The sequence below is a fragment of the Aulonocara stuartgranti genome, assembly GCF_965226115.1.
Source record: "Aulonocara stuartgranti genome assembly, chromosome: 9".
Lineage (NCBI taxonomy): Eukaryota > Metazoa > Chordata > Actinopteri > Cichliformes > Cichlidae > Aulonocara > Aulonocara stuartgranti.
In genome coordinates, this window is record NC_138960.1 from 5,272,981 (window position 1) to 5,298,638 (window position 25,658).

Sequence of the window (25,658 nt, forward strand, 5' to 3'; positions counted from 1 at the left end):
AGGTAGAGCAGGTCATCTGCTAAACAAAAGGTTGGCCATTCGATCCCTGACTGCTCGACTTTACCAAGATACTGAAGCCCAAGTTGCTCCTGATGCATTCATCAGAGTGTAAGAAAGAAGTGCTTGTGTGAATGAAGCATTTTGTATAAAGTGCTCTGAGTGGTTATGTAAACTAGAAAAATGGGTGAATGTGTCTCTCCTTCCAGGGCTAATCTTCGGGATGCCTCCTAGTGTTAGGTATCCCGACCCCCATACCAAAGTCTGGGGTTTTCTCACTGTGCTCTTCTTTTTAATTGCACTATAGTCATTATGGTTTACATTATGGCTTACATATCACTATATCACACACAGAGTGTTCACCTCAGTGCTGCTGTATGCCCCTCAGTTTTATTTACATCTTAGACATTGAGGGTTTTGAGCGGAAGGTGTGGAGAAAAAGTCTGGTTCTCATGCCACAGTTGCCCCCTCATTTTAATAGCATGCTAGTTTTCACACAGTCATTTTAATCCTTTATGCACACATAGACCAACAAATATCAACTCTCACACAGAGAAGTCGGGGGGAGAAGCGGGTGGCTCATCCTGCACACTGTTGCTCCCTGCCTGAGGTGGGGTTGCAGAGGTCACCTTGTTTGGCTGCTTGCATACTACCATCACCTCTGGTTATGTGCAAATTTTTGTATTTTTGCCACACTCATTCACACAAGATTTTTATGCATTAGACAGCAACTTGGGGATGGGGTATTCTGAACAGACTAGCTGCCCTAGTCTCATCTTGGAACATCTTATTCTTGACAATCAAAACCAGTGCACTTCTGTCAAACAGTCTGGTGAAAAACACCACTGCTCTCTCTCCTTTCTCCATACTGCTTTAGGCATGTCACCTGGATCATATCATCTATTTTACTGAACCAGATTTGTTTTTGTTTTGCCATCTTTAAGGCTTTCCTTGCAAACCTGCTGAAAGAGATATTAAAAAAGTTTTTCAAGTGTACTCACTTTTGTATATTTTAATTTATGTCTCTTTTTAAATCTGACAGTCATTATTTTCCTGAGGAAAGTGACCTGAAGGAATTTTCTAGTGCAGTCTGGAAGTGTTAATGTCCTAACACTAAGCCCTCAGCTATTTCTTTAAACTTCCAGATAGAATAAAAACATAACCACATGTATTTGGGGCCTTAACACTTTACTCAACTGCAGTCTTCCATAAATTTCTTCCCATACATGAAGCGTGCCCCCTTCCCCGCATGTCTGTTTTTTTGTGTCTTATTGGTTTATATTTCATTGTGTAACCCAGTTCCTAAAATCATCTCAAACAAAAGAGAAGAAAAAGTAAAACATTTAAATTTAAACATTGTTCATTGTTCCTGTTCTTACTGTCCTTGTTTAATGAAAGTGAAACGAGATCAAAATACCTATTTAAACGAAAAAGGGACACAGATTTATATATGCTCTGGTCAACAAGGGTTAAGTTCTCCGAGGGTTGATGAGCTCTGATGAGAGCCTATTGTTTTACTCCATTCCTCGCATGTCAGCCAATCGGTGAAGCTCTAGGCAGCTCTTGTCCCTCCTTAGTACGGCAGTCAGGTTTTTATATGGGACGAATCCAAAGACCAGGTCAGCGATTCCAGAACAGAGAGTGTTCCAGTGTTCACTGGATGGCGAGCCAACCCAAGATCCTAGGAGACGATATACATATACACGCACACTCATTTGCACATTTGATGGACTACAATCCTCTACTGTACAAGTAGTACGGTAGGACAGACAATCACACACACTCCTCATGGGACGAACTCTATTGCAATACACCCATTTGTCATGGGCCCCACCGGTACCATTTGGACTTAAAAAAAGACTAATTTTTTTACTTGTGTACAATTTTATTTTATTCTATTTTTTTTTTGCTACTTTGGGGGAAAATGTTATACTTGAAGTTCTGTGTTGTGGAAGTTTTCCATTAAATAAAGCCTGCAGACGAGCGGTGAGCGGTAGCTAACATTCTTTAATCAAACACACAAAGAACAGACAACCAAGCTTGATGAAGTCCCTGCATGACCGCGGGACAGACGGTCAGCAGAGTCTCCCTGAGCCCAGCATGGCTCTCAGTTAAATACCTTCTCCAGGAACAAAAGGCAGTACACAGCTGTTTCACACCTTAAGGTTCACACTCCCTTGCTGCCTCCCAGAGTCCTCGAAGAGACAAAAGACTCTTCCTGTGGAGTTGTCTGCTTCCCCCAACTTCCTTACTGGACCCCCACCATTTGTCTTACTGTATGAGTGTCAGACATGTTTAAATCCAGTGGCACCAAGGTATCATACAATAAAATAATGTGATTAATACATAAGTAAAAGAAATTCCTATACATCTGTTAAACCAGTTGTAATACTGTGTGGTTACAAAATTCTTTTAAAAGGCTTAACATCACTAAAGTACTTTTAAGCCACACAACTGTGTTTGTCTGGTTCCTCTGCCATTCATGTACCAGAGCTCTAAGAGTCGTTCTTAATCTTCTGATACCAGCCCAAATTACTCATTACCTTGGTAATTATCCATTGGTACTGTATATAACTCCACCTAAGTGCTACAATTGCCTCTCAGTACATCTGACACTTTGCACTGTTCAGTTCCTTTGCAGTGCTTTGTTTATTGTCCTAACAGGTTTGGTGTTGTTGAAGCTGATGGATGTGTCCTGCTGGAGTCTCATCCTCAGGAACAGCCAGCACATCAACACACACCACTGCGACAACAAGGGCAGCTTGACTGATTCATTTCCGTGCTGTTTCCGTCATTTGTAATTACTGTTATATTTTTATGCCTTTACCACAACCAGCTTCCCCACAGGCTGGTGGATAATTCATCTCTATCCACTCTTACTGGGCTTAATTGTGTCTCTGTAATGCAAATGCACTGAGTTTATTAAAGGCTGAGTTTCCAGAGAGCGATAAAAGGCTGCCTCTACTCTGTTTTATGAGTGTTTGGAATATGGATTAGAGTATATCAGCTCCATGTGACATTATTGCTCTTCTTTACTTTCACTGACTTTGTCCTCAATATGCTATCACAGTGGAATATCTATAAATCTATTTAGTCTGTGGAGGACTAAGAAACAGCTCAGGCCGAAGCTATAGTCAGATGAAATGGCAGTGTTTTTGAGCAATAAATACAGGTTGCTTCCTCAGACTCAGGAGTTAGGTTAATGTGATGTTTTCCAAGTAACAGAATGCAAGACAGAGTATTGATTAGCTCCCATTCTTCTGATAACATATGCTGATATTAACAAAATACACAAACAAAACAAGGAACGGTACATAACCTTTGTGATGCCATGTAGCACCAATAACTCAAACAACTATGACAAACAGAGAAGATCATCATTCAGATGGGCAGACCGAACACACAACCAGGTACAAGTGTACAACACAACACAGAGCACGGAAAACACATGGCTTAAATACACACTGGAGCAATCACGCATTGGGAGACGGGAGGGAAACACAGCTGGGACAAATCACACCTAATGGGACAAGGGAAGCAAAACCAGACACACTTCATACACGGCAGGCACTATCAAAATAAAACAGGAAACACACAACAGGCACAGAGGCATGGACTTGACACTGAACAAAGGGAACACTGAAACAAAACCCAAGGACTAGAAATCACAGAACAAAGAACTACTAGAGCTAGAAATACAGAACCATAAACCAAAAGACTAGTAATGATAAACCACGATGAAATCAAAGCTCAATAATAATACAAAACTCAAAACACTGGATCACCGACCCAGGACCGTGACAGCCACACTGGACACACACTGGACATGATTTGTTAGAGTTCATGCCAAATCATCTCAATCACATTTCTTCACTTGACCGTTACACTGCCGGCATCATGTCCAATGCATTGCAAAACGTTTTAGCATTTCTCAAAATTCCACTGAATATTTTACCAACAATCTTGGGAATGACCAACATTGCTGATAATCCCCGAGATCGTTACATTAGCCAAAGATGTTTTTGGCAAATGCAAAAAAAAAGCCATTTATTTTCTTTTTGATAAGAGGTGGTTTTCACCTTGGAACTCTTCCATTTTTGCCCAGTCGAATCATAAATACTGACCTTAACTGAGGCATGTGAGGCCTACAGCTATAGATGTTGTTCCAGATCCTTTGGACACCTCCTGGTCCTGGATGAGTCGTCAATGCTCTCTTTGAGTAATGTTGCCAGGAGGTCAGCCACTCTTAGGAGGGTTTGTTTCAAATTGTATTCATTTGAGTTCTTACAGTGTTTCAGTAAATCCCAAACCCTTAAATGGCTTTCTGAGCATTTCCAGACTGACAGATGTCAGTGATTTTGTGTCTCAGCTATTCCCTTAGGTTATATATATTATATCATATATACACGACAGACTTTATAACCTCAAATGTAACTATTTTGCTGCTGATAAGATAAGCTGCTACTGATCTTTGATTTATCTTGCTAAATTCTGAAGCAATTTGAAGTAGACTTTATGCCAAAATAGTGTCTATACATCTGCACATTAAGTTCATCGTCCTTTTTGCTGCAGCATAAAAACAGACATTGGTTTTATTGCAGAGTCAACACTAAAGGTGTGACTTTCCAAAGCAATGAATCAGAGAATGATTGCTAAGATCAGCCTATTGATTCTCTGCTGATGTATTCTAGTCATTTTTTTAACCATGGAAAAGTACAAATCTGCTTCTCAAAACTTTTTTAATCTTTTGGCCTTGTGTTACCACTTCTCCCATCTTCCCTCCTAATCCAATTCTCCAATTTTTTAAAAGTATCCCTGTGGTCCATCCACCTCATTTCCACTTGCTCTACGCCTAGGCAAGACAGATGAGCAGCATCTGATTTACGATCCTGCTGTTGAGAGAACAGCCAAGAAAACTCTGACTTAGCTGAAACAGAATCTAACGGAACAGACAGTGCCAGGCCCCTCGCTCTACTCTGTAGGCTCACGTAGGGGGGAACATCACTCCTAAATCTGCCATGGTCCTAAAGACTGATGTTCACCTTTTAGTCTTTTATTCTACTCGACCTGTTAACAAAGACAAGGTCAATCTGGCTTGTCAGGCCCCCCTCTTGGCTCCAGATTGCTCTTCTAACCACTTGAGGATCACAGAGAAGCTGGATGATGCTGTACACCCTCGAATGCATCACGGCTCTCCACTTTCTCTGCCCCTGTGACAGCACAATGTTAGTTTCCATGTGTGTTTGTCTGAGTGATAAAGCATGATGCACCCTTGTGTGTGTGTGTGCATGCTGGTGTGTAATTACCAGGAACAAAAGGCCACTAATTTGTGCACTTGAGCAGCCACTTGCTCAGCCCAGCAGCTTCTTAAAAAGCCCCACTGTTTTCATTTTGACCTAGACCCTCAAGTCAATGTCTTCCCACCTTCGTCTTTGTGAATAATTAATTCATGCTCACTTGTGTATTCAGTCACAAAATACTTTAATTCTTTGCTGTCTTTGCATGTTCGACCCTCAATAAAGTATTTTATAAAACACTGTCATGATTTCTCACATTAGCAGGGATTAAACTGGGATTTGACAGGTGAGGAAACACTTACATTCATAATAATTTGTTTTCTGTTGTTTCTTTTTCTTTATGATTATGAAGGTAAATATGGTGCAGAATGTGAGAGCTTGTACACAAAATGTTATCAGTTGACCTGTGTTGCTGCTCACTACTCTCTGTGGATGTAGAAAGTTGAATTCAACAAAATTATATACAATGATACAATGTATACAACCTTCCTTATAGTGCTGTCTCAGCTGCAGTGGTGAGTAGTGGACTCATCATCGCCACAAGGTTGTTGCAGACATTAACTGACACTTCTGCCAGACTCAAGTAATGCAGAATTTTCTATATTTTCAGATCTGGCAAAGGAGGCATCTGCTTATATTGATAATATTGTTAAAAATGTATTCAAACTGAATATAGAATAAAATCCATATTTGTGAGTTTGGATCTCAGCTATTCGTATGTGGATTTCCAGAAGTCAAATTTTGGCAAAAATCAATATGTTACTGTTTATCAAAGAGATGTGAATGCTGAGGAAAATGCCTTTTTTGTTTTTCTGCAAAAAGAAAATATGTCAAAATTCCATTCAATATGTCAAAATCTTTTTACTTTTATGTCACTTTCTTCAGTTTTTGACAGGGTCTTGTTTCCTGATATACAAATATTTATGTTTTTTCAAATGAAATTAAAATTTATTTTTTTATGTCTTGGATTCTTTGTGAGTTAAACAGAAGGAGTAAGCAGAGCAAATCCATCTTGAAATACATAGTTTCCATTTAAGTTAGCAGCATTTTTTCAAACCATAAAAACAATTTACCTCTTTGAAACCAATCATTCAGTAACATTTTACATTTATCAAAGTATTTCAGATGTTCAGGACGATGGTGCGGTGGTTAGCCGTGTTGTCTCACAACAAGAAGGTCCTGAATTCGGCTCTACCATCTGGCAGGGCCTTTCTGTGTTTGCTCCCCCTTCTCACAGGGTACTCGGGCTCCCCCCCCACAGTCCAAATGCATTCAGTGGGGTTAGGTTAATTGGTGATTCTAAATTGCTCATAGGTGTGAATGTGAATGGTTGCCTGTCATCTGTCTGGTTGTCAAACTGCAACCAGGACAGAAACAAGTACATTATGCTGGTAACACAACTTCAGCTCTTTGTAAACATCTGCACGTTAGCATGCTAAACTACACTAATAACACTAAACTAGTCTAGAACCCAAAGTGATGTTAAAGTTGAGTGAATGCTGAGCCCAGCCCAGCAGCCCCTGAACTTCAACAACTGCTCAGCAGTGGTGGTGACTCTCAAAGTGGTGCCAATGAGCAGTGTTGGGTGTAATGCATTACTAAGTAACTTAATGTAATTAAATTGCTTTTCCACTGAAAAAGTAGAGTAACTGATTACTGTTCATTTTTAGGTATTTTAATTACAGTTACTTACTTGCGTTAAACTGTAAAATAATTAAACTCGCTGAATATCATTATTTAACCTCCTAGGACCTGCCGTCCACATATGTGGACATCACATTTTGGGTTATTTAGACCAAAATACTAAATTTTGCTCAACAATGGCCTGATATCCACTTACGAGGACATTATACTGCTACTGTTCTATCAAAATTTTAAACAAATATCCTCATATGTGGCTCTTATTTTTCTTAGAAACAAAAATCAGCTGAAGTTAATTCTTTGTTTTTACATTCATCAGGTCCCAATATGCCCAGATATCAAAGAGAAATTAAAAATGCATGCCATGGAAGAGTTTGGGTCTTAGGAGGTTAATTTCATTAATTTATCTTCTAAAGGTAAAAGTAAGCTCTGCTGCTTTAACATTGATGTAGTGCAGGTGCACGTCATTTCGCGCCAGTTTGCTGCATAGTCGTATTCTGAAGTGAAACATGTCGGACTCGGCTGAAGCGAGTGGCTGTTTTATGAAATGGAAATATACCCGTCACTTCACTTTTCTGAAACAAGCAGACAAGAACATTTCAGTAATATGTAAGCTATTTCCTGGGGAGAAAAAACTGTTAGCTGCTGTTAATAGCACGAGTAATCTACTGAAGCGCCTGACACGGCAGCATAGACAAACACTTTTGAGTGATCCTTGTTCATCATCCACTGACGTATTGGTTCTTTTACTAGTTAGCTAATATAAAATAACGGAAGTTTATTGATTACAGCCAACTAACCAAGGCAGTGATATTAGAAGATGATGCTAAACATGTTCTAAAAACTTTAAGCACCTACTTCTCAAATCCAGCTACACAGACAGAGTTACAGCTATATCGGTTTTTCAGAGCAGGGTCCATGGTTACATTAGCCTTTATACATGTAGTGTTCATGTCCACCTTCAGCTTTAAGAAATTAAATTCTATAATTCATGCAGTGGCTATGATTTATTTGGTGTACTCTACTCTGACTGAATCAGCCATAAAAACTGATGCAACATTTGCAGGCATTACAATAATGATATGTAGGTTGTATGTTTTGTCATAACTGATGCAATTAATCTTCTACAACTTCACTTTACTACTATGCTTTAGAGGGTCAGTAGCCTTATTTGTTGCAGGGAATTAATCTCTTAATGTAGCACAGTGTGCACCCATCTCATAAAATATGGGGCAATTCAAGATTTAAGTTTTACAACCTTACAAAAGCTAAACAATATTTATCCCTATAGTGTATGCGCCCACAGGCTACCAGAGTAATCCATTTACAAGCTCGATGCTTCATGCTTTTAAAATTTTATATTCGGATAATCAACTGTAACTGACGATTTTTTTCTCTGCAATTTTTGTAACCTGGTGCATTTGTGCAGCTGCCACCACAGCTGGGTTGAAAACATGTCAGTACATAAGAGATTCACAGATTGTACAGAGTGAGATGTTGGAAAAGATTAGTCTTTCTGGAAAAAAGATTTTTTTTAAATTTTTTCTCTTCCTATATCAGTGTTCTCTGAACGGAGACACCTCGTACAAAAGAATACTGCAGCAGCGCTGTAATGGCAAACATAAGCAGAAGTGGCCATTTGATTATGTTACCAGCATCGCGTGAAGCAACTGGCATTGTGGATACACTGAGGCCTTCCATGGATGACTCAACTGAAATAGAGCAGCAACAAGCCAATGGATACTGCAAATGTTATCCCAAAAGATCCAGTATTAACTAACAGGTCAAAGATGGGTTGAGTTTTAATAAAAAAATATGTTCCCAAGAGACATAATTGCTCCACCATGGGTGTACCCCGTGCTGTCCTTCTGGATGGACATGCCTGAAGTCAAATGGCACCTTTTATTGCAGAAGAGTTATGTTCTGAACCCCTTTGAAATGACCATGCTGCTTGCACTAAGTCTGTGAGACATCCTTTAAAAGAAAGCCAATTTCGTCTCTTGTATCTGTTATCTCCTTCTTTTGGTCACTAGCTATAGTTCAGGGAAGGAAAGAAGCTCAACAAGTCTCTCCAGCACCACAGGCAAGTATAGCTCCTCATAACACCACACTAGTTCATTTCTCAATCTCTGTGGACAGACAAATGTCCAAACGGGATCCTAACCACTGCTTCCTGACGATAAATCTCACACCCTTGCCATCCGCTCAATGCAGACTGCAGATCTACAAAATAGGAATGTTAACTGTGGGCAGCTATTACTGGAGCTAGGGCTGCTCAATTAATCGAATTTTAATCACGATTACGATCTGGGCTTTCAACGATCATTAGAAATGACTGAGCCGATTATTAGCCCCTCCCTCATTTATCCGCGACACCTTAAAGGCCGGTCCGTGAAAATATTGTCGGGCATAAACCGGTCCGTGGCGCAAAAAAGGTCGGAGACCGCTGATTAAGAGGACCCGAGGGAAGCTCGGAAAGCTAAGCAGAAGTTATTTGGAGAGGAGAGTGACTGCCGTTGGCTGAAAAGAGAGGTAAAAAAAACTTCAGTGGTGTTGCACACTATTTTATATTATTTTTTAAAGTCATTGTTAACCCTTTAAAGCCGGTCAGAGCAGCACGCTCCGTTTTGTGTAACTATTTTTAAATCCCTGTAGAACCTGAACCGTGTAAGCTAGCGCAATAATTTGTTTTGCATATGAAACCGGAGGAGTTGTACTTACATCTTATGCCATCAGCTTGTCCTCGGCCACGGTTTCCTTCCACATAAAGCTTTGCAAATATTGCATAAAAAGTGCTTGCAGGAACAAAAACATAATATTCCAGAAACACGCTTTGCCGATCCGATCAGCTGTTCGTAACACTTCCCACAGTGAAACAGACGTCAGCGCGAACTATCACATGTCTGCAATTTGCTGGCCGAAACCGGAAGTGACTCATTTTCACGGAAATGTAGTTTTTTACTTGTAGGCCTTAAAAACCTATACTGGTCATGTTTGACTTTTCTGAATAGTTTCTGAGATGCTTAGAACTCGAATTGCACTGCTGGAAATAGTTTATTTTGATGCACCTGCTGTTTTCTTTGCAAATTTGCATCATATGATTGTTTTTTTCGTTTTTCCTGCAGTATATAAAAATTTATGTATCTCCAAAATAAAACTATGAAGACACTCAAAATAAATTTCCTGTTGTTGTAAACTATTTTTTTGCAACTTTTTTGTATTTAAAGTTTTGAGGGATAAAACTCTTAAATTTCTCCAAGTAGAAATATATGTTAAAAAAACAAAAACGATTTTCAATTGTTTTGTAGTTTATTGCACTTTTTTGCAATTAATGTAGTTACTATGGACTTAATGCATACATATTATTAAAATATGGGCTATAACAGTTGTATAGCAACTTGAAATGCTCCCACAAATGGCACTACAACATGTAAAAAAATAATATAAGCTCTGGCGGACTTGGTTCTATGGTAGGTCTTAAAGGGTTAAATAAATATCGTCAAATAATCGAGATCTCAATTTCAGTGAAAATAATCGTGATTATCATTTTTGCCATAATCGAGCAGCCCTAGATCACGGTTTCAAAGTGCTGCCTGGAAAGAAAAGATTTCACTCTTGCCAGTCGCCTTAAATGATAAAACTGGACTGGTCCAACTTAAAACCAAGGGCAGTAACAACGGGGTTTAAAATAAACTTCCAGGGGTTCCATATCAACAGAAGAGGACTCACAGGGGCCACTGGGTCCAAACACCAACAAATCTGTTTTCTTTTCATTCAAATTTAAAAAGTTTAGAGCCAACAAAGCTTTTTTTTTTTTTTTTTTCTTTCTGCCTGTCCCGTTTGGCTCTTTTTTGCCATCAGAATTGTTGTCTAAAGGCAAAGAAAGATGCCCAACGGATTTACTTTACCAAATTGACCATCCCAGCCTTGCCGTAATGGTCCATTTGATTCACCTTTTATTGTTTATTTTATTTTCACTTGCTGAATACGGGACAGACTTGACTGGGGGAAAGAAGGGGAGAAAGAAAGAGGGAAAGAGAAACAGCTGAGAAGAGGGACGGGGGAGAAGGGCAAAAACCAAAAACCAACGGAATGAGCAGAGAAAGAAAAAAGAAAACAAGCAGAAGAGAACAAGAGTAATAGAATAAACAACATCACAATGATATATGGGAATATGACAGTAAATACTAAATATTAAACATTAACAGAACACAGTGTGCTTTGAGGTAGGAGCCAAAAAGGGTGTAGTTTGTGGGTGTGATCACCCGTGTGTACACCTGTGAGCATGGACGCGCTTGTTTTTTTTAAAAAGGTTCCTTTATGTAATGATCTGCTAGAGGGTGTGGTGGGGCCACAGCCCCGTCCTCCAGGGCATGAAGCAGGTATGGAGGAGATCAAAACTCCAGACATCCAGAGGCCCCCAGAACACAAGAGACCAAGGAAGACCAACAGAGGGGCAGCTGCGCCACTGTCCCAGAAAGAGCTGAGGAGAGTCCCAGATGAGGGCTCACTCAGCAACCGCGGAGCAGAAGCCAGGGGGAGTTGCAGTGACGCGCCCGTGAGCTCCGCCGGCAGCCAGCCGTGCCTGAGTGACCGAGCCCCAGGCCGAGAGGGCGGGGGCACCCCGCCTCCGAAGTGGCCCGAGCGAGCCCCAGGCTCCAGGCCCCGATAAGCAGCCGCCAAGGAGTGAGCCGGTGTGTACCTGGACGCCCATCCCCGGACACAAAGAACCACCAACGCACCGATGTCTGAGGGAGTCCGCCACTGGCAGGGGAAGTGGTGGTGGGGGGAGATAGACCTCCAAACCTTGGAGGGCCTGAGATGTCCCCAGAGAGGTGGCGCCTGACACCCAACCTGACATATAGACACAGACATACAGGCACACACAGATACAAACAAGCCAACCATACTTTAATGTCATCTAGGCATGTCAAGAGAGGTTTTATTCAGATGCCATCCTTCTGCTGCAGTGGCAAATAAATTTGGCAGTCATTCCTATATTCTTGTCTTTGAGTGAAGATTTAAGGTGATAAGACATGTAAATAACTGCAACTTGAATCTGTACTGAAGCTCAGTATTTGACACAGATTAATAATGATTAATATAATAACTATAATATTGGCCATATTATATTTACATTACCAAAGTGATATGACTTTAGTCTCATGAACAACATCAGCTAATTGTTATTTACTAGCTAATCTTAAATGACTGTTCAGTACAGAAATGAAGCCCAAAAATCATGTTTTACTGTCCTGTGGTCTCAGCCTCAGATACTTATCAAATCACACAAAGCTCTTGTAGAAGCAAACAAACAAATGAACAAAATATGTTCTCCTTCATTTCTGTCAAACAAAGTTGTATGACACGTTTCCAGCGGTTAGTATCATGGTTGCTAGGCAACCTGGGAAGCGCGACGGAGACTAGACCATCCCATACAGCCCATGTGTTGAGAAGGGTCTGGCTGCAGCCACTGTGGAGCTCCACAGTAACCGGATACACGTGACCTCCACAGTAGCCGGAAGCACGTGACCTCCACAGTAGCCGTAAACACGCATGGATACCGTGGAAGTCTTGCAAGTTGATCGCAAAGGTTGGGACAGAGTCTTTCTTAAATAAATTTGCCATTAGTGATTTCATAATTCTAGGAATCGTCTAGTTTTCTTACAATGATCATGTTGCCACTTTTTTTGCGTTACAACAACATTCCTTCTTATTTTAATGTTTTTCCATCGTGCTCCATGGCAGAGAAACACACAGATCAATATCTCATTGTCGGCACTGGGTCAAGCTGTCGTAGGTAAGTACATGCATTGTCTCATGACCAGAACGCTACCTGTTACATGTTAGATTTGTTCCTATCTGTGTGTGTATATTCTTTTCTTTGTGTACCTAGCCCCACAGGTGTGCATAGAAATCACAGAAACGTGTTGAACCCAGCACCTTCAATGTCTGGTGACACTGGTAAAATTTCTTATTTTGAATAGTGATTGTCATATATAGGTGAAATAATAATCTTGCATTCATTATCTTGTTGTAGTTGATGGCTCATAAACGAATTTGTTACATGCTGTTTCAAATTAATTTCCTTTTATAAATAGTGCTTATTTTTCTTGCATTTGTATGCATTTAATATGCATTCTATGTAGTGTTTTGTCTGAAACCTGTTAAAATCCCTATAGAACCTCAGGAAAGAGTTGACAACAAGAAAGCCAATAGAAGGTCAACAGATGCAACTTTTCCTGACCTGTGTGGACCACCGTGCGAACTGGAGCAGCAGTATATTGCACACAGATGCCAGATAACGCAGTTTGGGGGGGGGTTGCAAATTTTGTCAGACTGACCTGTTTTAGATCATCAAATAATTTTTTAGACAATAAGCAAATTAAAAAAACAAACATAGAACTTTTAAAAATTAACTTTTTAAATGCTCAATTAAAATATTAATTGTCATGGTCCGGGCGGGTACCTGCAGGTCTCCTACAGCGACTCCTCCTCTTGTAGGCGGAGATCGGTTGCTCCTCCCTGGCTGACCACCTGTGGGCAATTATGCCGGCAGAATATAAGACCTGCGCACTCAACCGATCATCGTCTGAGTATCTGCTATCCCATGTTAGTCTAGTGGAGCATGATTGTTTTGTCCAGAACCCGTGAGACAACTTACCTGCTTTTCTTGTCCCCAGAGGTAGCTCCTGGAGTGGAGGTCTCGCCTCCCTCATCCCTGCTTTCCTGGACCTGGGCTACCTGCTGCTGGTACGACGTTGCCAACTGGCCCGCCACTCACTTGCCTGCCTCCCCCTCACCTCAACCGCATCCGGGCCTTCCGCCCCACCTGTCTTCCCCACCTGAAACCCAGTAAGGCAACTCAGTTTAATTGTGGAGGATCGCTGATCATCTGCTGGATCCCGTTGACTGTGCTCTCCTCTCATTACAGTGCCCGGCCACTTCACAGTCAGCCTCCACCTCCCCTCTGCCTCAGCTGTTCAGCGACATCCTAGAGTTGTCTAGGTCACCCTTAGTTAACATAGTTTATACTGCGTGCCTCTAGTGTGGTGGCGTCGTTTTGTTTTTTGCTTGTGTTTATTGTGAGGGGAAATAAACCTTTTGTTAATTTACTGTCTGTTTGGTTTCTGCACTTGTGTCCATCTCAGTTACCTCGTGCCGCTGGGCCGTGACAATTAATGACAAAAACATATACAAACCCACCTGACCCTGTATGAACAACTAATTATCCCCCACTTCTTAAAGCTTGAATTAACTGTGATCAATCATATTTTTTAGAAAGAAAAAAAAAACTTAAATACAACAAAAAAGTGTGAGAAACGGAAAGATCCAAAAAAGCAACACATGCCACAATCTAAAGAAACCCAAGAAGACATGAGAAGAAAATTCACTAACATTTATTAGTCTTAAAAGGGTTACAAAACAGTTTCTTACTCATGTAAACCACAGATAGAGCCACTCTCCAGGAGAGGGTGACGGACCAAAATTACTCCAACATCACATTAACGAATAGAGGAGGTCACAAAAGACCCAAACAAGATCCGAAGAACTCCAGCCCTCACTTGTTTTAGTTAAGGTTACTAGTCATGAGTCAATAATAGGAAATCAACTGAGAACAAATAGCATCTGTCCATGGGAGAATTCCCAGCTCACCAAAACGAACACAAAGGCTCCTCTCACATTTCATTTATCTTGATGATACTTAAGACTTTCGGGAAAATATTCTGTGGGCTGGCTGGCATGATATGTTTTGAGATCTTTTGAGTTTGTGTTATTAAGGTTTTTGTAAGTCTATATACACTGAACAAAAATATAAACGTAACACTTTTGTTTTTGCTCCCATTTTTCATGAGCTTAACTTAAAGATTCGAAATATTTTCTACATACACAAAGGACCCATTACTCTCAAATATTGTTCACAAATCTGTCTAAATCTGTGTTAGTGAAAACTTCTCCTTTGCTGAGATAATCCATCCCACCTCACAGGTGTGGCATGTCAAGGTGCTGATTAGACAGCATGATTATTGCACAGGTGTGCCTTAGACTGCCCACAATAAAAGACCACTCTGAAATATGCAGTATGATCACACAGCACAATGCTACAGATGTCGCAGCTTTTGAGGGAGCGTGCAGTTGGCATGCTGACAGCAGGAATGTCTACCAGAACTGTTGCCTATGAATGTTCATTTCTCTGCCATAAACCATCTTCAAAGGCATTTCAGTGGATTTGGCTGTACATCCAACTGGCCTCACAATCACAGACCACATGTAACCCACACCAGCCCAGGACCTCCACATCCAGTATGTTCACCTCCAGGATGGTCGACCAGGTGGAGACCAGCCACCTGGACAGCTGCAGCAACAATCGGTTTGCATAACCAAAGAATTTCTGCAGAAACTGTCTCAGGGAAGCTTATCTGCATGTTTGTGGTCCTCATCCGGGTCTGGACCTGACTGCAGTTCGTCGTTGTAACCAACTTGAGTGGGCAAATGCTCACATACAAAATCCAAAACACATGCAAACTCCAAAACACGTACAAAATCTAAAACATGCAAACTCCAAAACACTTGCAAAATCCAAAACACATGTAAATTCCAAAACACATGCAAACTCCAAAACACGTACAAAATCCAAAACACATGCAAACTCCAAAACACGTGCAAACTCCAAAACACGTACAAAATCCAAAACACGTGCAAACTCCAAAACACGTACAAAATCCAAAACACATGTAAATTCCAAAAGACATGCAAACTCCAAAGCACATGCAAACTCCAAAACACTTACAAAATACAAAACACGTGGAAACTCCAAAACACTCACGGACCGGTACCGGTCCGTGAGTCCTTTGGTACCGTTCCGCGACAGTTGATCCTCCGGTGTGAAATGTATGGTTGTAGTTGTGTGTCTTATTTTGAAAGAACTATTTACGCGTTACCATAGCGACCAGAGAGCGTTAAGAAGCAGAGAGGAGGATGTCACTGCCATTGTTGTTGGCGCACAGCTCAAGTCACGTTTATTATTATATTTACAAAATACCACAGTTTCTTTTTTTTTATTCTTTTGTTGTATTTATCCGCGACACCTTAAAGGTCGTTCCCTGAAAATATTGTCTGACATTAAAGTGGTCTGTGGTGCAAAAAAGGTTGGGGACTCCTGCTGTACAGTACAGAATGCATTTAGCTTGTCGAATTTACATAAATCTTCGATCGCTAGCAGTGTAACTCTGAAGTGCTGTACTGTATGTTTGTAAGTTTTCTCCCAAACAAACACAACAATGCCGACGAAACGTTTTGCACCCTCAAATGCACCTTTTGGTTTCATTCCATAATACTGGACTTATGTTTCTACGAAGGTTTGAACTCTAAGAGTGTTTAAACAAAAGAGAAAAGTGTGAAAATGTTAATGCCTGTCTGAGAAAAGTGTATAAAGCATGTAGTGAGGGGTTTTACAGTCTTAACATCTACAATAATTGTAAAAAAATAAAGTTGGCTACTTCATGGATTTCACCTACCGCGGGTTATTTTTAGAACGTAACACCAGCGATAAACGAGGGACTGCTGTATTATTAATAGTAGTGTCTGGGACATCTAATTGATTAACATCAACATTGATTATTATGCACTATTATTTTTGTTCAAGGAGAGCAAAAAATATAAAACTCTCTCAGCTTGTTTGTTGCCAAAAATGGCCACTTTTTGTGTATGTTCACAAAATGCTAAAATTAAAACATTTATCTATTTTTACCGACGTGACTCTTTAAAATAGCACCAGTCCTTTTCATCAAAATCAAAATTGTATCTAAATTTTTTACTCTTTATAGCCAGTTAGGGTTATATATTACCATTAATTTTTCAGATAAAACGGTGATAAAGTTTTCATGAAACTTCCTTTTTTTCCCCATCTGAGCATCGGGGAAAAGGCTGTCTTGCAATTGTTGAGGTCACTAGTGTGTGCCCCATTTCTTCCAGGATCACTCTCTTTATAGGTTTTAGTGGACTCCTAGTACTGCAAAGTGGTTTCATGGTACAAAGGGATTGTATTCCAAGATCTGGGAGACTGTAGAAATCAGCAGTGATGCCCTTCCTATCATCTTTCCAGAAAAATAAGTGATCTGGAAGCTGTTAGTACGGTGGCCCCTAGAGACAAAGCACGTACAAACTCCAACACACTTGCAAACTCCAAAACACATGCAAATTCCAAAACACGTGCAAACTAAAAAACACATGCAAACTCCAAAACACGTACAAACTCCAAAACACATGCAAACTCCAAAACACATGCAAACTCCAAAACACGTACAAACTCCAAAACACATGCAAACTCCAAAACACTTGCTAAATCCAAAACACTTGCAAACTCCAAAACACGTACAAACTCCAAAACACTTGCAAAATCCAAAACACTTGCTAAATCCAAAACACTTGCAAACTCAAAAACATTTGCAAACTCCAAAACACATGCAAATTCCAAAACACTTGCAAACTAAAACACGTACAAACTCCAAAACACTTGCAAAATCCAAAACACTTGCTAAATCCAAAACACTTGCAAACTCAAAAACATTTGCAAACTCCAAAACACATGCCAACTCCAAAACACTTGCAAACTAAAAAACGCATGCAAACTCCAAAACACGTACAAACTCCAAAACACTTGCAAAATCCAAAACACTTGCAAACTCAAAAACACTTGCAAACTCAAAAACACTTGCAAACTCCAAAACACAACGGAAGTGCTCCAGGACGCTAGGGGCAGTGTTGAGCTTTTGTTACCTAGTAACTACACAAGCCAGGAAGTACCAATGACCGGATTTGGGTTTTGCAGCCTTAAAGGCTGCATTTTAAGGCCGATTACGTCAAAGCGACAAGAGAAGGCTGTCCCAATTCAAAGGCTGCACGAAATGCGGCCCTCAAATGCGTCCTTAATTTCCCTGAATTTTAAGGATGGGTCGGTGTAGCCTTCATGGCCCAACATATCCCAGACTTCATAGTGCGGTGGTGGTGTGGATAATTTTGCCGAAAAAAGCAGTGGAAGTGGAGCGGAGGAAGAGTAAACTTTCAGAAGTAAGTACTGAATATTATGTCACCTATTTATGTGCAAATGTTTAATAAGGAAGAACATTAAACCATTATTGTTGGCCACATGTCGGGAAAGTTATGTGACATTAGCGATGTCTGTACTTTCAGAAATAACTTGGTTTTAAAGCCTTTACTTTAAAAATATATATATATAGTCGACCTTAATCTTACAGAGATTGTGATGATTTTATGGATAATTAAAGTCAGTCATATATCCACAAACACAACAAGCTGAAAGTCAGTGATGCTGCTCGGTTTGCAGTCCTGAATATCACGGCACAAGCAGGATTTACTGCACTGTTAATGTTAGCTATGTTATATTGCTGCCTCTGTTCGGTGGTGTCGAGCCAAACGGACTTTAACGTGTGTTTGAACGAGCTGACGGTTCACTCGTTAAGCTGAAAGAAAGATGCTTTAATCGCAGGAGTCACACATGTGTTCACTGTACCATCTGGGAACTCTTCTTGTTTCGTAATAACACAAACACTAAATCCTCCTTCTTTTGTGCTGTTTTGTAGCAGTGTATACACCTGAGACTTTAACCTGTCTGTCTGTCCTGTACTCGCTCTCTGTTTCTTTCTCTCTGATTGTGTAATAAAAGTATGAACATGTGTTTATAAGTCACACTTGTGTTTGAATCCTGCAGCTTATCACACATTTGATTTCCATGTGTGACAACTTCAAGTGTCCAGAGTGAAGACAGACTGAGGGACACACTGCTGCACATCATCTGTGAGGCTTTGCACCCCTGATGATCCACCAGGACAAACTCAACAGTGTGTGAGGAAGAGGAGGAGGAAGAGCCAGCAGCAGCTAACAGATGGAGAGAATAGACAGACTGTTCCCTGTTTGTGAAGGACTGCTAGGAAGGTTTAGAAAAACTAATTGTCTGTCCTGAATCAATCTTATTAGGTAATGTTCAAATAATTGTATCATTCCAGTGTTTTCAGTGTGGGAGAAAGTACTCAGGGCCTTCAAGTTACACACTATGAAAGGCAGCAACAAGTTTAATGTTCAGAAACCTAAAGTTTGTATCAGCAGCAGAATGGAGCTAAAATAAATGTTGGTTTCAGTTCTATGAAGCTTTGAGTATTTTGGATCAGTAGCTGCTGTGTTTGTTGCATCATATTGCTGTAATTGTTTATATGCTTTATATATTCTGAGGTAAGTTGATCTATAGTGTTACATCATATTCTATAAGGATGTTATGTGTTTGTTTACTTTCTGCCCAGTTTGACCCATTTAGCAGAAGTCAGCCTGTTTAAGGCTCTGATATCTATTCTGTATGACTTAAAGCAGTTATGACATGGTCCGATTTTCTCACCCAATAAAGGAATATTTCATATATCAGTCTACTCTTCATTTTATCAGTAACAGTTATCACAGCTTGTACATTTTCTTTTTATAAATATATGTAAGCAATGAGCCAAATTTAGTAATGCCAACACACTGAAGGAACAACATTTGTCTCTTATATATGATACACCTATATATGCACTGTCAAAGATACTTGTCTTTGAGTGAAGATTTAAGGTGATAAGACATATAAATAACTGCAACTTGAATCTGTACTGAGGCTCAGTATTTGACACAGAGTTCATGTTCACTGCTGTAATAGCTAATAATGATTAATATAATAACTAGAATATTGGCCATATTATATTTACATTACCAAAGTGATATGACTTTAGTCTCATGAACAACATCAGCTAATTCTTATTTACTAACTAATCTTGAAATGACTGTTCAGTACAGAAATGAAGCCCAAAAATCATGTTTTACTGTCCTGTGGTCTCAGCCTCAGATACTTATCAAATCACACAAAGCTCTTGTAGAAACAAACAAACAAATGAACAAAATATGTTCTCCCTCATTTCTGTCAAACAAAGTTATATGACACGTTTCCAGCGGTTAGTATCATGGTTGCTAGGCAACCTGGGAAGCGCGACGGAGACTAGACCGTCCCATACAGACAAACTTGCCGTTTATTTTGCAAATCGAGCTCAACACTGCCCCTAGCGTCCTGGAGCACTTCCGTTGTGTTTTGGAATTTCCATGTGTTTTGGAGTTTGCAAGTGTTTTGGAGTTTGCAAGTGTTTTGGAGTTTGCATGTGTTTTGGAGTTTGTACGTGTTTTTGAGTTTGCAAGTGTTTTGGATTTTGCATGTGTTTTGGAGTTTGTACGTGTTTTGGAGTTTGTACGTGTTTTGGAGTTTGCATGTGTTTTTTAGTTTGCAAGTGTTTTGGAGTTTGCATGTGTTTTGGAATTTGCAAGTGTTTTGGAGTTTGTACGTGCTTTGTCTCTAGGGGCCACCGTATGTTAGGCTTACTTACAGCAGCAGCACTTTCTGCACCTGCATAAACTCCAGGACACATTTACTAACGGTGTTTGTTGCTGTATGTGCTGCAGCTTTGAATTTTTTAATAATATATATTTTGTTAATATTTTGGCTATGGTGTCTTGTTATGAAATGTACAAGAGTAAAAGTGTTTTTAGCATGTGCTTCAAAGCTAAGTTTGACTGGGAAACTCAAAGCTCAATAGTCTGTATCAACAGAAATTCACTGCAGCCTATGTAATATTTCATGCGTCATAATTTATTCTACTCTATCTTGCAAATACATATTTGTGTGGCAATGTCATGCACAACACACACAACTATTAGATCCTTAAGATCAAACCCGTGTCATTCTTTTGGTCCACTGCAGTGCAGTAGTCAAAAAAAAAAAGAATAAGTGTCCACAAATGGCCAGGATAGAGCCCAGAGTGTTAATGTTTAAAATGTATAAAAATATTATTGATTACAATTCTTTACTGTTAATATCAACAATAAGCTTTTTATTTTGAAATTACAAGTTTAAAAAAATGCTGTTACATTTACATTTAATGCTGTTACACTGTAATCCTTTATTATAAGTATGGACATAGAATCAAGTGAACAACATTTTGAAATAAGTTTAATTGAAATTTTGTACTATGCAAAAAACAAAACAAAAAACAACAACAACAACAACATATTAAACAAACAAACAAACCAACCAACAAACAAACACAGCCAGTGCCTTCATTTGTCCATTACATGTCAGACATAGCACTGACCCTTAGTCCCTGCTCATCAGCACATGCTTTCAAAAAGAGCTCCATGTCCTCTGCAAACTGAAAAACAGAGAGGAACAAGTCCCTTGCTCCAGTGTCTTCTTCCTCTGACATGTTTCTTAAGACCCTCTGCTGGTCCCCTTGATTTAAAGACAGATATTTTGGCATTGTTACGTGTCCACGGAAAAGTGCCTTATTTTGGACAACCCACTGCACAGCAGGACGCAGATCTTCAACAACTGCTGGCTCCTGTGTCAGGCAAATGGGGATAAAAACATAGTTATTTCTCTGTTGCAGAACAGTTTTTTAACAGTTATTCAAATGTCACTAACCATGTAATTACACTACTGTTTAAAGTGAATACTGACCTGACTTCCTGGAACTTGTGCTTTTTCAGTCTGAAAATGGGCACGTGTTGTCCTTCAAGCACAGCTTTGGCTTCCTCTCTCCAGTGTGCAAATAGCTTGCCAGAGATTAACAGAAAATGTTGATATTGTTAAGGTGTGTAAACTTTGACACAACATAGAACAGAAGTCAAAATATAAATACCTCCTGAGATCAAAGTTCTCCATCAACAGCAAGCACCACCATTTACGCAAGTAGGGCATGTCTGACTGTAAAATATTAATATGAAACATATTTAACAACTTTCAAAAGATTCAAGACTCCATTGCTGTGAAAGTAAATAGAATACTTACTATAGTATAGTCAAATGAAGCATCCAGTGCCACGTACAGGGCAGACTATTTGGAAGAAAAAATAAAAATGTCATTTTTTTTACAAGCTTAAATTAGCTTCTGAATCTCAAGAAGACAAGAGAAAAATTACCATCAGCATGAAGATCCCACAGTCAACTCCATCGTCTTGGCTTGGAAAACCCTGTATTACATTGAAAATAAAGGCTCGTTAATAAAATCCCTTAAAAGAAGACTAGTGTAATTCATATTATTCACCATACCTTCAAGTCAAAGCTCTTTTTTTCTGACCACTGCCCGGGAATGATCTTCACTGCAAGATACCTTTTTTTTTTAAGACAGTTACAGTCACAAGTTAACAGATGTCATCATGATGGGTGTGAAATGTTTATTGCTAATAGCACCAACTGTAACTACAGGCCTTAGGAACACGACCTCAACAAAACAGCATAACAAAATGAAAAAGTACAGTCACATGCTCACAGTTGGTCAAAATAAAGCATTTACATCTTTAAGTTAAGGTTGGCATATTTTATAAACTAATTTTTAATGGTGTTTTATGTTAAACTAGAACATTTGAAGACCCTATTTATGTCTGAAACTCATCTAAAGACAGCATCACTGACTTGATCATAATCTGAAGATGAGAAATAGAATAAAATGTTGAATCATCATGCTGATATATCCATCCATCCATCCATTCGCTTCCGCTTATCCTTTTCAGGGTCGCGGGGGGCGCTGGAGCCTATCCCAGCTGTCATAGGGCGACAGACTGGACAGGTCACCATTCACCACTCCTGCTTGCACGCCTGCCACGCAGCCAACCATGACAGAACGACGCAACCATCAAATGGATCCTGCGGACTCACGGTCTCAGTATCTCGCGCAGTTGTGGAATTACTGCCGGGAAGTAATCCACGCTGAGGACACCCCCAAGAGACTCCATCAGGTGGTCTTTTTTGACAACTTTTTGTCTTCCACCCTCTGCACAGCTGGTTTTTTGGACATTAACAGATTAAAACAACTAATAACAGCTCTGAGAGCCAGGATATGCTTCGAACTGTTTGGCATGGGCGGTCCAGGCAAGGAAGGGTCAGCTACCCTCCTGGAAGCCCTCGCTGCCTGGTATTCTCAGCATCAGCATCTTTTCCCATCCAGATTTATCACTAAATCATTCTATCCTCCCTTAAGAGAGGGACTGCGTCCTCGTTGCCTTCACCCCAGTACACCAGTGTCACCTGTGTCTCCAGTAGCTCAGCTCCCAGTGTCGCCTGCTCAGCAGCCACTCTCGGCTCAGGCTCCTGTGTCGCCTCTGTGTCAGCCAGTGGCCTCCATGACGGCTGGCTTAGTGATCTCTTCTGCTGGAGGGTCCGAGGGACCGCTCCGGCCTTCGTCTCCTGTTTCCGCTGGAGGGTCCGAGGGACCGCTCCGGCCTTTGCTTCCTGCCTCGTCGGCTGGGGGGCCCGAGGAGCCCGCCCAGCTTCCTGCCTCGCCTGCTGCTGCTCCATCACCTGCTCAGCCTTCTGTTCAGCCGGTGGTCTCTGCACCTACTGATTATGCCACGTCAGCTGGAGGGCCCGAGGAGCCCGTCCAGCCTCATGCCTCGTCAGCTGGAGGGCCCGAGGAGCCCGTCCAGCCTCATGCCACGTCAGCTGGAGGGCCCGGGGAGCCCGTCCAGCTTCCTGCCTCGTCGGCTGGGGGGCCCGAGGAGCCCGTCCAGCCGCCTGCTGCAGCTCCATCATCATCCTCGCCTGCTGCAGCTCCATCATCATCCTCGCCTGGCCCAGCCTCCGTGTCTTCAGCCTCGCCTGGCCCAGCCTCCGTGTCTTCAGCCTCGCCTGGCCCAGCCTCAGGGTCCTCCGCATCGCCTGGCCCGGCCTCTGCCTGTGCTTCGCCTGGTCCGGCCCCGCCGTCGCCTGGTCCGGCCCCGCCGTCGCCGGGTCCGTCTGTTCCTGCCTCGTCATCGCCTGGTCCGGCCCTGTCATCGCCTGGTCCTGCCTCGTCTGGTCCTGTGCCCACCGGAACTCAGCCAGTATGCTTGACACTGGAGCGCCGCCGCTGCCTTCCGCGCGGCCGGCCCCCTGAACTGCTCCGTCGCCGCCGCTGCCTTCCGCGCGGTCGGCCCCCTGGACTGCTCCGTCGTCTCCTTCGTCGCCGCCGCTGCCTTCCGCGCGGTCGGCCCCCTGAACTGCTCCGTCGTCTCCTTCGTCGCCGCCGTTGCCTTCCACGCGGTCGGCCCCCTGAACTGTTTGGACTCCTGTGCTGTCGGCCCCCTGGCCGGCCCCCTGAACTCTTCTGTTTTGGACTCCATTTTTCTTGTGCTTCGGTGTTTTTGTTTCGTGCCCTCCTTCCTGGGCCCCCGCCACCCGCCCTGGTCGGGTTGTTTTCTGTTTTGGGCGTTTTTTTTTTTGTTTGTTTTCTTGTGTTGGGCTGTCGGGAGCCAGCCCTTGGGGGGAGGGTACTGTCAGGGTCCTGGGTCTCCTGGCCCAGCGTTTTAGTTCATTGTGATTTTTGTATTATTGTACTTGTGTGAGTTATTTTATGGTTTCTAGTTTCGATCCCTTGCCCTTCATGTTTCTCTATGTCCCCTCTGTTCTGTGTAAGTCTGTGTCTGCATGTTTGAGTTCCCCTCTGTGTCTCTCGGTTCTTAGAGTCCTTTGCCTTATGGTTTATGTCTCTGTGTTTCTTAGTTGCTGTCTCCACTGTGTCAAGTTCGCGTCTCTGTGTGATCCTTCCTGTTTTACTTTGTAGGTCCGTGTCTTATGTGAATGTGTCCTGCTTTGCTTGTCTCGTCAGTTCTAATTTCCCCCAGCTGTGCCCTCCTTCTGTGTCTCATTCTCCTCATTACTTCCCAGTGTATTTAGACCCTGTGTTTCTCTGAGTCAGTGTTGCGTCGTACCCTCAACAAGCTGTGTGTGTTTTGCCTCCGTGTTACCAGTGTTTTGTTTCCAGTTCCAGTTCAGTGTTTTCTGCTTCAGTGTTTTAGTCCACCAGCGTTTTTGTTTGTCTTTTGATGCCTTTAGTTAGTAAGAGGGTTTCCAGCAATAAAGCTGCTCTTTAAGTTGAACTTCTGTGTCTGAGTCCTGCATTTTGGATCCACCACTCCTGCTTGCACGCCTGCCACGCAGCCAACCATGACACTTCTGCTTGTTTTCTTTTTTCTTTCTCAGCAGGTGATCCAGGTGATCGATATATGGATTATTATTTTTTTCTGCCCATTCTGTTGGTTTTTGTTTTTTGCCCCTCTCCCCCGTCCCTCTTCTCAGCTGTTTCTCTTTCCCTCTTTCTTTCTCCCCTTCTTTCCCCCAGTCAAGTCTGTCCCGTATTCAGCAAGTGAAAATAAAATAAACAATAAAAGGTGAATCAAATGGACCATTACGGCAAGGCTGGGATGGTCAATTTGGTAAAGTAAATCCGTTGGGCATCTTTCTTTGCCTTTAGACAACAATTCTGATGGCAAAAGAGCCAAACGGGACAGGCAGAAAGAAAAAAAAAAAAAAAGCTTTGTTGGCTCTAAACTTTTTAAATTTGAATGAAAAGAAAACAGATTTGTTGGTGTTTGGACCCAGTGGCCCCTGTGAGTCCTCTTCTGTTGATATGGAACCCCTGGAAGTTTATTTTAAACCCCGTTGTTACTGCCCTTGGTTTTAAGTTGGACCAGTCCAGTTTTATCATTTAAGGCGACTGGCAAGAGTGAAATCTTTTCTTTCCAGGCAGCACTTTGAAACCGTGATCTAGGGCTGCTCGATTATGGCAAAAATGATAATCACGATTATTTTCACTGAAATTGAGATCTCGATTATTTGACGATATTTATTTAACCCTTTAAGACCTACCATAGAACCAAG

General features: G+C 41.4%; 3 long non-coding RNA genes across 4 annotated transcripts; 1 reads left to right on the top strand and 2 right to left on the bottom strand.

The window, feature by feature from the left end:
• Positions 1 to 10,153: 10,153 nt before the first annotated feature.
• Positions 10,154 to 17,069, bottom strand: LOC309714900. Of its 2 annotated transcripts, none has more exons than XR_014279081.1 (3): positions 15,727 to 17,069; positions 13,405 to 13,780; positions 10,154 to 11,789 (listed from the first exon to the last, which is right to left on the bottom strand). It is a non-coding gene; the product is annotated as an uncharacterized lncRNA (long non-coding RNA). The 2 variants fall into 2 exon arrangements; XR_014279082.1 differs by lacking the exon at positions 15,727 to 17,069 and having other exon boundaries at positions 13,405 to 13,472; positions 13,600 to 14,051.
• LOC309714902 lies at positions 11,783 to 13,373 on the top strand. Its single transcript, XR_014279083.1, has 4 exons — positions 11,783 to 12,528; positions 12,684 to 12,735; positions 12,832 to 12,899; positions 13,118 to 13,373. It is a non-coding gene; the product is annotated as an uncharacterized lncRNA (long non-coding RNA).
• Positions 17,070 to 20,787: 3,718 nt separating the features above from the next.
• Positions 20,788 to 21,846, bottom strand: LOC309713722. Its single transcript, XR_014278658.1, has 3 exons — positions 21,665 to 21,846; positions 21,484 to 21,578; positions 20,788 to 21,364 (listed from the first exon to the last, which is right to left on the bottom strand). It is a non-coding gene; the product is annotated as an uncharacterized lncRNA (long non-coding RNA).
• Positions 21,847 to 25,658: the final 3,812 nt, after the last annotated feature.